This window comes from Armigeres subalbatus, chromosome 3 (genome assembly GCF_024139115.2).
Source record: "Armigeres subalbatus isolate Guangzhou_Male chromosome 3, GZ_Asu_2, whole genome shotgun sequence".
NCBI lineage: Eukaryota > Metazoa > Arthropoda > Insecta > Diptera > Culicidae > Armigeres > Armigeres subalbatus.
The window spans coordinates 342,800,060-342,812,894 of record NC_085141.1 but is presented as its reverse complement, the minus strand read 5'-3'; the positions used below and the strand labels follow the sequence as shown (position 1 = coordinate 342,812,894).

Below are 12,835 nucleotides of genomic sequence, written 5' to 3'. Positions count from 1 at the left end.
GCTCAGGCTCAACACATATCGTACGATCCGAAACAATGCCACCGTCGCCGAACACGACAGCGCGCCCGGGGTGTCAACAGTTACTCCCCCGCCTCGTGACGGTCGATTGGGTAAATCGTTCCGTGTGTGCATAAAAGGTGCGCTACTGTTGCCGTTTGCCATATCAAACTTGGCCGAGTCCAAAGGTGGCAGCGGTTGGCGGTCGTCTCTCGCCATTTGTATGCAGGTCGGGCACGCAAAAGCTCATGGAAAAACGTAGCCAAGCCAAGTCGGTCATCACCATCACGGCACGGTGATAAGTCGGATATCGCTGATTCCGAGGGATGATTGGTTGTTTGGATGACGTCTGTGCTTTTTTCGATAACTTTGCCAAGGTCTACGTGGGTTTATGTTTGCTTTTGGCTTTCTCGTACACCAAGATGTACAAAACGGCTATATGTTTACTCCAAAATCGAAGGTTTTGAAAAGGACAGAGAGAACCGCTAATTTGGAGAAGTGATGTCTTTATCCGTGAATAACCCCAGTCAATACTGGTTCTGTGATATCAATTTGCAATAATAATCTGCATTCTGCATTAAGTAAAATCGTTTCAAATAGTTTTACTCCACTTTCGTCTATTCAAAAACTGACAGAATTGGGTCAGTCGTGAAGGAACCTCATACGTTTAATAACCTATAGGAAGCTTCAAGCAAAAAAATCTGAATAGCCGTTTAGGTATCTCCGTCCATCAAAATATGCGCAACATACAACCGAGGGGCTTTTTCCACTTAAAATCCAATTAACTTCCGAAACGATCATCCGTTTCCCAATCGCTTTTGCACATAGTCATAGCCCAAGAAAAGAATCGCTCATATCATAAGCCACTAACTCGCAACCGATTCAGTAAGCCACAGAAAAAAAAAGTTGCTCCACGCTGCTGGTTCCGACAGTCGGCAAAACGGTACCATTTGACGCAAATCAGAATTTCGAAATGCGTCTGCATGCCGAGCGATGAATATGCGCTTCCACAGGAGGTACATAGGTCTACTAGAAGCAAATTGGACACGGTGTCGAGCTTCACAGTATTGGTCGGTCATACCTAGCCAATAGTGCAACTGCTGAAATTGCCCTCCGGGCCCGGCTTGCGTTTCAATACGAAACCAATAACAATTATGTCACCGGTAAATTACCGGTGACTATGGTGTTGGTAGTAGTGTGGGGCCTTTGGATAGACCATCGTCTTATTTGAGAGGTCGATAATTACTACTACGACGTATAATTATTCACAATGAATGAGCTCGCGACAATCTTTAAATGGCTAACGTGTCACTGCACAAATACGAGATATCGAACCTCGGCCATGCCATCAGAAATCAGCGTTAACGGTGTATCACGAACATGTGATACAATAAATCGCTTTTGAAGCTTGTTGTACGATTCAAACTATCATTCGTACATTTGTATCGCATGTTGTTTGCGATCACACATAAATTTCCATTTGCACTCGCACTTACCAGAGTATCAATATCGAGCGATTTGGCAACACTAATCAATCATAGTTGAAACACCCAAACAACAGGGCAATTTAACCATCAAAAACATCAAGTACAATCGTGCATAAACGAACTCGAACAGTGAAAAAAAAACCTGAATCGGATTAATGACCAATCAATGTCCGATTCACCAGCAAACGGTGAGCATGTATACGCCTCGCGCGGATTTGATAACCATATACGAATTGGTCAATAATCGGCCATTTAAACGATCGACTGTGCAGGCACAACAACCGCAGCATAGTTTGGGGCGCATGTGGACGATGAACGCTTGTAGCCGGTAGCATCGATGGTGAAGATGATTAATTGTACATTGAGTCAATAGCTTGGTCAATAGCCAATTTTATCGAGTGTAATAATTACTACGAATCGTTGCTACAGACACCTTTAAGTAGGGTCGTCATATTACACGCAATTTCTATCATTTTTTTTTACATATTTATAAATATTTAAGCTGCTTGCCTTATGCAGATTTTCAGACCGAGTTTCAGGCAGATGCTACGAAAACTATTGCACTAAAATTCTTATTTTTTTTATGCATTACTGTAAATTATTAAGGAAAAAATCACAAATTGTTTAACTTTGAGTAATCAACATAGTAATTTTTTTTTAACTAATTTTATTTGCTAATTATCTAATACATGCATTCATCTCTTAGACTAGGTGTTCCGTGTTTTCTTAACACTATCATCCTTATTTGCTATGTTACTTTTTAGTTATTATTAATACATTTCAATTGCCTGTGGCAGTTATGATTTTTCCTCTGGTTTAATTGAACCATGTAGGAATTACAATGATTTTAACTTGAACTAAACCTAACCTAATTTATACTAAGGGTACAAGGAGCAAATTGTTGCAATAGAAGATTGCAACGATTTTTGTCTTAAATTGGAGATTATTTTGTTGGACATTTGTTGCAATGTCTCAATATTAGAAATTCTATGAAGTTCATTGGTACTATACCACGGAGGCAACTTCAGAATCATTTTCAAAATTTTATTTTAAATCCTCTGAAGTGCCTTCTTTCTGGTATTGCAGCAACTAGTCCATATTGGCACAGCATACAACATGGCTGGTCTAAAAATTTGTTTGTAAATCAAAAGTTTGTTCTTAAGACAAAGTTTTGATTTTCTGTTTATAAGTGTCTGACACTTAATATATTTGTTACATTTGGCTTGAAGGCCTTCAATGTGATTTTTAAAAGCTAATTTTTGGTCTAGCAGAAGTCCTAAATATTTAGCTTCGCTAGACCAATTAATTGGAACCCCATTCATAGTGACAATATGTCTGCTAGAAGGTTTCAAATAAGAAGCTCTCGGCTTATGTGGGAAAATTATAAGCTGAGTTTTGGAAGCATTCGGGGAAATTTTCCATTTTTGCAAGTAAGTGGAGAAAATATCCAAACTTGGTTGCAATCTACTACAAATAACACGAAGGCTTCGACCTTTGGCTAAGAGACCTGTGACATCTGCGAACAAAGATTAAAACAGTTTGCTTATTGAAGAAAGCAAACTGATTGGGCGATAACTAGAAGCCTCGGCTGGATTTTTGTCCGGCTTCAAAATTGGAACAACTTTGGCGTTTTTCCATTTATCTGGAAAGTATGCCAATGGAAAACATTTGTTAAATAAATTAACCAAAAAGGATAAAGAGCTCTCAGGAAGTTTTTTTATAAGTATGTAGAAAATACCATCATCACCCGGGGCTTTCATATTTTTAAATTTTCTAGTAATAGATCTCACTTCATCCAAATTAGTTCCCAACGAACGGTAAAAAACATTCTCTTGATTGAGAATGTCTTCGAAGCTCCGTGTAACCTGATCCTCAATTGGACTAGTGAGACCTAGACTAATATTATGGGCACTCTCGAACTGCTGAGCAAGTTTTTGAGCCTTTTCGCCATTTGTTAATAAAATTTTATTTCCCTCTTTAAGCGCTGGAATTGGCTTTTGAGGTTTTTTAAGAATTTTCGAAAGGGTTTCGAACTGGGATCCAACTTCGAGACATTATTCTCAAAGTTGGTATTTCTCAGAATAGCGAAACGTTTTGCCTTTCTCGTATACAAAGTATACGTAAAGGCTATAGGATCACTCCAAAACCGAACTTTTGATAGAAGGCTCGGAGACCCATAGTGTTATATACCAATCGACTCAGTTCGACGAATTGAGGTGATGTCTGTATGTGTGTGTGTGTGTGTGTGTGTGTACAAAAATGTGAGACACACTTTTTGGTACTTAGCATTATTCGATTTGCTCGCAACAAGTTGCAGTCGACGCGGATTGCGGTCTAGTTGTTTCCTATTGAAAATTGGCCCGATCGGTCACTGCCTTCCAAACTTGTTTTTCTGTTAAGGCCCCCCCCCTTGGGAAAAATAATTTCAAAAACGAAAAAAAAATTTTTTTTTCGAAGATTGCAGCAATGCATTCAAATGACCGTAAATGCATATAAATTGATAATCTATCCCCCTAAAATGCTACTTCGACCTCTCTTATGTGTTTTCTTATTATTTTAATGCGTGAGAAAGGCACCACCAACGCTAGGTGGATTGATCTGGGTTTTTTAATTTCATTTTGCAAATCTCGTCAAATAACTTTCAAAGCGGGATCGCGAGTTCTTTGGTATTGCCTTCGCCTCACATTTTTAAGACGGATCAGTAGCTGAAGATCGTCGTCAATAATAATGGAGATGAATTTAATTTCACATTTAGGAATTGCAATGCCTGTCAAAGATACGAGCGCATTGTCAATATCACTTTTGGTATCCAAAGGAATATTAACATCAAAATTCCTATCGATATATGTTTTATATAAATCCCAATCAGCTCTATGATAATTAAAAGTAGAGCTGATTGGATTACAAATGGCTTCTTGTGAGATTTCAAATGTCACAGGAAGGTGATCAGAGTCAAAGTCAGCATGAGTTACCAATTGGCCACACAGCTGACTTGAATCCGTTAAAACTAAATCAATTGTAGAAGGATTTCGACTGGAGGAAAAACAAGTAAAGCCATTGGGATATTGAATAGTATAATATTCCGCACCATCTTCGAGTTAATACGTAGCTCTTGCTCTGCTATGACCGCAGTGGTCACCAGACGGTCTTCTGGAGAATTCGGAACGTCCTTAAAAATAGTCGTTTTGTGAAGTTCGTCCTAGAACAGCACAATTTTTCTAGACCATTTCTGTTTGTGACTTTAAATATATTTCACAGTTCTTACTCTGCTGTAACCGCAGGTGGCCACCAGACGGCCTTCCGGATAATCCGGAACTTCCGTAATAAGGGCATTTTGAATAGTTCGCATTTTTTTCTAAGCCATTTTCTCACTGCGATCTTCAAGTTAATACACAGCTCTTACTCTGCAATGCATTGGAATGGAGCCATTCTCTGTGATGTAATGTTTTTTTTTTTCAGGATTTCAATTTTGTATTTTTTGATTTCCCTGAAATTTTGCATATAGGGTATCTGTTCCATTATTAATAACATGCTCCTATATCAATAACATTCGCAAAACAGGCTATTTAGACCCAAAACAGGCTATTTAGATCGTGTTTTGTTGTTATCCGACTGATGAAAAAAATCACAAATGCACACCAATTCTTTGTTTTCAAATGGTATTGATTTGGATACATGGCATGAATTCAAGGAGCAGTTTCCCTACATTTTTTGTGATCAAAAAACATAATTTGCATCATTGGTTTGCCATTTTCACTCTAGCCTAACTTTTGACAAGGGCCCAAGCAAAAAACACCTTGAACACTTTCAAAAAATATAACTTGAAAACGGCTTGTCCGATCGTTTTGGTGTCTTGGGCAATGTTTTAGGTCAGGACTGCCCAACGTACGGCCCGCGGGCCGGATGCGGCCCTTAGCTCCCTTTTTTGTGGCCCGTGGCGTGTGAGAAAAAAATACCTCATAACCGGCCCGAAAGCTTCTCTATCTGGCTCGAGAAGCTCCTTCATTTTATTTATCAATAAATGCTAGGTTATTACTAATTAAGGTGAATCCCGTTTGAATGCAATTTGAAAACTACTTAGCGCTTTTAGAGGCACATAACTCCGAAAACAAACGACAGATAAAAACGAAAATACGAAAAAATGGTTTTCAGATGTGCAAAATCGCGAGGTGAGGGCTGACACGGCCATTGTGTCAGCCATTTTTGGACTCGTAAGTCACCTTAAAGGAATTAAATCTGGGCAAGCATGGTGTCGAATATTGTAGCACGGGCCAGTTTTGCTGTTAATGACATTTTGGCAATACGGATGAAACCTCTCCAGGACGGCTGTTGTTGATATGGTGTGCTCTAAAGAAAAAGCCTCCTTCAGTAGTGTTAGTTGGTGCACGGTGAAGGTTTTGATTTCTGATAGAAGACTTGAAAACTTACGTGAAAAAGCCACTTGAAGATTAAAGCAGTTTGTTTATTTGTTAATCTTGGTAATCAGCCACAAAATTTAATTTGTGATATTTCTCAGTTAAAATGTATTTTTTTTTATTAAAAAAGATCTATGTGCAAAAATGATTAATATTCGTGATATAGCGACGCTCGTCATTGAGAAAATCAACTTTACCTACCGCAGAAACTAAACTAATTCCAAATTTATGTTGGGGGAAATGGAAGCATAATATGCAGATTTGCTGTGTGATAATGCGACGTTCGTAGGCTAACCTGTACATTGCTTAAGAGATTTTATTCTCTTCGAAAGGAAATCATATTATTTTTACAAAATAAAGTAAAACCAATTCCCAAGCTGAATGGATGAACCTTTACAGTAGATGTCACTAAACATATCAATGGCTTGAGCATAAAGCAGGGATCAAGAAGTCGAACTTTTATTATCCAAAATGCAAATATTAATTAATATATAAACAATTTGGCATAAATGCTGATCGAAAACTAATACATTTCTCAGATTCTGGTAGGAAAAGGACGATGCCTTTCAAAAAATATTTTCAAGCTCATTCGGTAATTTTTGAGAACACAGCTCCTCAACACCGTTTACTGATATGAATAATGTACTTGGAATGTTCTAAATGTAGATAATTAACCTACAATGCAGCAACGTGCTCGAATCTAAATTTAAGAAAGACACATCTTTCGTAGAATATTTTCCCTCTCTAGAAGTATATATCTGTGTAAACAACTGTTTATCAAGAATAAAAGCAGTAAAAAATAATTGCTCTCTTGCGAAATTCGTCCACCGATTGTGAAATCAATATGCGTCGAGTATTGGGAAGAAGCCAACAATTCCATGACCTGTTACGTAAAAAGAAAAGGAAAATAAGCACATAGAAAGGTTCTTCAAACGCAATCACATCGTGGTTAGATTTTTTATAAACAATTTTAGCCATTATGTAAAACTAAATGCCATTCTGAAAAAAATGTATTTTACTTTGGTTATCTTAAAAATGTATAAAAAAAATATGTATCGAATATTTTCTGACCCACCAGCAAGAGGCTATTCTGAAAATTGGCCGGTGGCTTGAAAAGGTTGGGTAGGCCTGTTTTAGGTAATCATTGGGGCTATGTGAAACACTGTAAAAAAAATTGTTCAATCATTGAAAATAAAACTTAAAAATCGATTTTCTCAAAAATATTTTTTTATTTTTTAATAAGTTGTAGCAGATAATATACGTACTTTTTTGCTGACCCATAGAGAAATGAAGGACAAAAAAGTTATAATTTTATTTAGATAAATTGGTGTTTCAAAAATGGTTGAAATTTTTTTACGTTTTTATCAACTCGATTTTATGAAAAAACGCAAAATTTCCAATGTATAAGGTGTACAGTAATTTTTTTTTCTAAGTGCTACCGTTTCTGAGATACAGCGGTCTAAGTTTTTTTTTAAATTTAAAACAAAAAATAGAAAAGTGCGGTTTTTCATGATTGGCCTAGCGTACGACTAAGGTACACTGAACCAAGATATCAGTAGGTTACTGAATGATTTTTGGCTCATCCAAGCCCTATAACAATAATCAGATGATTTTGAACATTCCGTCATTCAACTTTACTGCTCATAAAATTCAAGACGAGTCGAGTCGAGTCGAGTCAAGTACAAGACACTGAAGACGGCCTTACTGTTGAGGTCGAAATACGTATCTGTCAAGATACAATTAAGTGGTGGAATTCAATGGGATTGTATAAACTCGTCTTATGACAAGTGAAGACATTCCACTAAAAAGCTCAAAATAATTTTCTTATCATTGGAAATTTAAGTCATTTTAGGCTGGGATGCCAAATATGTCCTCAATCTAATCGCTAGAAATCAAGATTTTGGTTAAACTAATTAGGTATAACAAACGTTGTTTTAAATAAAAACTATTGATACAATTGAGTTAAAATTTGTGATATGCATTGTTGATCGGGATCCCCTCCAACTGCGGTTAGATTTTGGTCTACTTCCTTTATTTACGGAGGTCACACCGCCACAAGCATCTACTGTAATGTCCTGCTGGGTTCAGACCTAACGCTAGTTTGCAGAGTTCATCTCTGGTCTTATGTAACGAGTGGCCGACCCAGCCCCACTTCCCTTTCCTAATTTAATTTGCTGTTAGCTCAGTGCTTGATACCGACTCGTTAGGCCATCATACTCGAATTGTGTGTCAACTGTTAATGAGCATCTGTAGTTCTCGAGGGTTTTCCACTTATACACACCATCCCAAATGTCAGATTCCCAGAAATACTTATGGGATATCTGCCAGTGTAAGAGACGCACTATCGGACGATGTAACCAGCATCGTCACCCTCATCTATTTCCTTAAAGATGAGGACTTATACAGGCACGTCTAATCCAAACGGCATCACGGACATTCCGAGAGTAATCTCGGGATAAGACTATGCACTCTGGCTTTCCTCTCCATGCTGTAAGTCCGCACCCCGCCCCGTGACCGAGCAACCCGGGAACCTAAACCCGGGTTCTAAGTCCCCTTCTCAACCTTAACTATCGATTCCAACAAAATCAGCTGAGGAACCTCACACCTGCAATTAATAATCTAAATTTCAAAGATGTAAACATTTCAAAAATCAATCTACGGAATTCTAGCTGAGATTCTAGAAATCCACCTTTTATTGACCTTCCGGGATTTCTTTTCAAAAAAATATATTAAACGATTTACTGGATTATAATATGGGTGATAAACAATGGTCCAGGTCCAATGGTCCAACAACGGACCAGGTGTTTGCCATTCGCCAAGTACTGCAGAAATGCCGCGAATACAACGTGCCCACACATCACCTATTCATCGACTTCAAAGCCGCATATGATACAATCGATCGGGACCAGCTATGGCAGCTAATGCACGAACACGGTTTTCCGGATAAACTGACACGGTTGATCAAAGCGACGATGGATCGGGTGATGTGCGTAGTTCGAGTTTCAGGGGCATTCTCGAGTCCCTTCGAAACCCGCAGAGGGTTACGGCAAGGTGATGGTCTTTCGTGTTTGCTATTCAACATCGCTTTGGAAGGTGTAATACGAAGAGCAGGGATTAACACGAGTGGTACAATTTTCAATAAGTCCGTCCAGCTATTTGGTTTCGCCGACGACATAGATATTATGGCACGTAACTTTGAGAAGATGGAGGAAGCCTACATCAGACTGAAGAGGGAAGCCAAGCGGATCGGACTAGTCATCAACACGTCGAAGACGAAGTACATGATAGGAAGAGGTTCAAGAGAAGACAATGTGAGCCACCCACCGCGAGTTTGCATCGGTGGTGACGAAATCGAGGTGGTAGAAGAATTTGTGTACTTGGGCTCACTGGTGACTGCCGAAAATGACACCAGTAGAGAAATTCGGAGACGCATAGTGGCTGGAAATCGTACGTACTTTGGACTCCGCAAGACGCTCCGATCGAATAGAGTTCGCCGCCGTACCAAACTGACAATCTACAAAACGCTAATTAGACCGGTAGTCCTCTACGGACACGAGACCTGGACGATGCTCGTGGAGGACCAACGCGCACTTGGAGTTTTCGAAAGGAAAGTGCTGCGTACCATCTATGGTGGGGTGCAGATGGCGGACGGTACGTGGAGGAGGCGAATGAACCACGAATTGCATCAGCTGTTGGGAGAACCATCCATCGTTCACACCGCGAAAATCGGACGACTGCGATGGGCCGGGCACGTAGCCAGAATGTCGGACAGTAACCCGGTGAAAATGGTTCTCGACAACGATCCGACGGGCACAAGAAGGCGAGGTGCGCAGCGGGCAAGGTGGATCGATCAGGTGGAAGATGACTTGCGGACCCTCCGTAGACTGCGTGGTTGGCGACGTGTAGCCATGGACCGAGCCGAATGGAGAAGACTCTTATATACCGCACAGGCCACTTCGGCCTTAGTCTGAATAAATAAATAAATAATAATAAACAATGGTCGAAATAGTTCACAGCACTCTTCAGTTACACAAGAAAAATAGAAAGATTTCAACGGATTTTAAGGGAACTTTGAGCGACGAACCTAGTTCCGGAATGATTCAATTGTGACCAAATTTTGTTTTGCCTTTCTCGTAAAATGACAGATGCAATATAGGTATTACCAGGACCGTTCACAACTCATATTCGATCTGCTAGAGCATTTGCACATAGGGTAGAATAAAGAATTCTTGAAATTAAAGTATTTGTCATTGAATAAAGGTAAGACCCAACGAAAATAAATGGCTAAAGCCTAAAAGTTAACTACCAATACCGCAATTAACTCTCATGTGCGGTGAAAAAATTGAATGCTCACTGAATGGATATCGCTGATCGAAACGAACAATTCATTTTTTACTGTTGATAAAAATGCTGAAACGAATGCCACTACACTGCCAAGGTGTGAAAATTTGGCTAACCAAAATGCCTGCCCCTCAATTACCGTTCAAACTAATAATTGTGGTTGCTTTTTTTCTGCTTCGCAGCAGCTGTTTGCATACATACATACCCACAATGAGCATTGAACATTTTTATTCCCATAGTTTTCCAATTTGAGCAAACGGTTCATTGCGTAAATCGATCAATCTGAAAATAAACAACTCAAGCACGATCGTTTTGGATAGAAATTGATTGTTATTTATGAATTCAGGGGCTGAGCAGAACACAACTAAGCACAAACAATAAGTGGGCGTATGCTGCATAATTAACATATGTACCTCTTCAAGTTGTCATTGGGAAATGCAATGCACACGGTAAAATCCCTCATTTGATGCCAACCAAGTGGAATCGAAACATAGGTAGGTATGCAAAAATTATGCAAGGCAATTTTCATCATTTTCCTTCGTTTGCTCGGATGGATTCGTTTTACAAACATGTGTTTTGATGGACGCAACTTTCTATGGCCATTGGAAGGCTAACGCTGAGGTCGAACTTACTACTGAAGACGTATTGGTATGGGGCACATAAGAGATGTTTTAATGCAATTGTAAATATAAAACATCGTTACTAATTACAAGTATGTATGTATCTGCTGTTTCCGGCTCAAAATGAACGCAGTCTGCTGACTAGCTTTTGCCAAATTTTATGCTGAAAGCTCGCTAAATTCAATAATAGAAAATAAAATGTGTAGAATTCATAAAGTCAAACCGCGTTTCGGCCTGTTATTTTTTGAACGGATTATCTTATACTTTACCATAAAATGTAATAAAATAGATACTCCAAAAGACTGAAAAAAAAAGATTCGTTCTCAAATCGTCATACGTAGGCCACATTGTATATTATATACTACTAGATGATAACACGATAGCTCATGATGCAAATATTAATTCAAAAGCTCAATTTACATTTATTTTCTTCATATTTTCTAAATTCAACAATCAACTAACAATCAACACAATATAACGCAGCATCTTGGTGAGCCCACTACACCCTGAGCTAATCAACAGCCCATCATAATAAGCATGCATACGATGCGATGGCTTCACATTGTTCCACTTTCCGCGGTTTGCTCAATCACACCAGTCTTTTAAATCTATAATTTCGTAGGCATCTTCCACTGATGAGCAGCAGGTGAAGTTCATCGTCTTAACGATCGGCATCACGTAGGGAGCTGAATTCAAAATCTTAAACAGTTTTGCTTTGGTAGCTTTTTAGAGGGAACCCGATAATCCGTTTCATTCAGTCAAATGAATGCAATTATACCGGGTGCTGCTAGTGTTTGTAAACAGTTTAAATAATTGATGTCATGCTCCAAATCCAAAAATATGTTTGATTTAAACCTTTCTTTTGTTTGTTTTTGTAAACGATGAAAATGTGAGGTAAGTTTAGAGGTGCGATGAATAGGATTAAATTTCGTAAGTTTTCTTTGTAACAAGATTCAGTAGATATTGTGCCCTATAAATCACCGTAAGCAACTGTATTTTAACTGAAATCAATCAACTTGCTTTAACTTGTTTCAATTCAGTTTATGTAAAGACCGAGCAACATAGGGTTTTTGATATTGGACTAACTACAACGACAGCGGGAATCTGCTCAATCTTTTTGACGAACAAACAATAGAAAAAAAAGGTGTAATTTTTGGCCAAAATTATAAATCCTGCAATAAATAATGGTATTTGTCATATAAACATAGATAGATGTGAACAATGTTTTTCTGTTTCTTCAATGTGTGAGGCGCCAATTTTTATCATATTCTACAAAACGCTTGAGCTTTCAATACACCCTACTGTCATCGCCTATCTCTCCAATGGGAAAAAATGGTGGCTAGCATCTCTGGGGTTAGCGCGTGGTGGGCCCCACTGACAATTCAAAATTAGTAAACAAAAACATCATTTCAGGACTAATTTCCTGTGATGGAGTAATTGTTGTTAAGCGATTTGAATGAATTTATTACTATTTTCGTTACGTACCACGTATTCCGTGCCGTGAAAAATGTGTTCGATTTTCAATTAAAATGTAATAAGACCGTCATTCAACACAACACGGTTAGTACGGTGCAAAACAAATTTGAATATTTGGTAAAAATATTTTAACAGAAAATAACGCCAACAGCAAAACAGTAACGTGAATTTTATGCTGGAGCCAGAAGCATAGCTGTGTGTCATCCGGCTGTTTCAATAAGCCTGTTGCATGTTCGATTAAATCCCAAAGGTCATATGAAGGTTTCAATGATTTATTCAAGTCACAGTTAAATGGACGCAACAAAAAAAATCAAAAATGATCATTAAAGCACTACTAGTTTCTGATGTAGAATTGAGTAGAACTTCTTAGACTGCCAAAAGAAGGTGAACAGATTTACAGTGTCATATTGTAACATTAACGGAATCAAATTTCATTTATTTGAAATTTCATTACGATAATAATAAAAGTTGTTGTGGCATGGAGTTATTCAACACACTA

General features: G+C 38.4%; 1 protein-coding gene across 1 annotated transcript in view; it reads left to right on the top strand.

Annotated features, from left to right (window-relative positions):
• The window catches only part of LOC134225891 (patched domain-containing protein 3), a 308,883-nt gene that overhangs the window by 216,418 nt on the left and 79,630 nt on the right, over window positions 1-12,835 (top strand). The gene's annotated exons all lie outside the window — the stretch shown is intronic.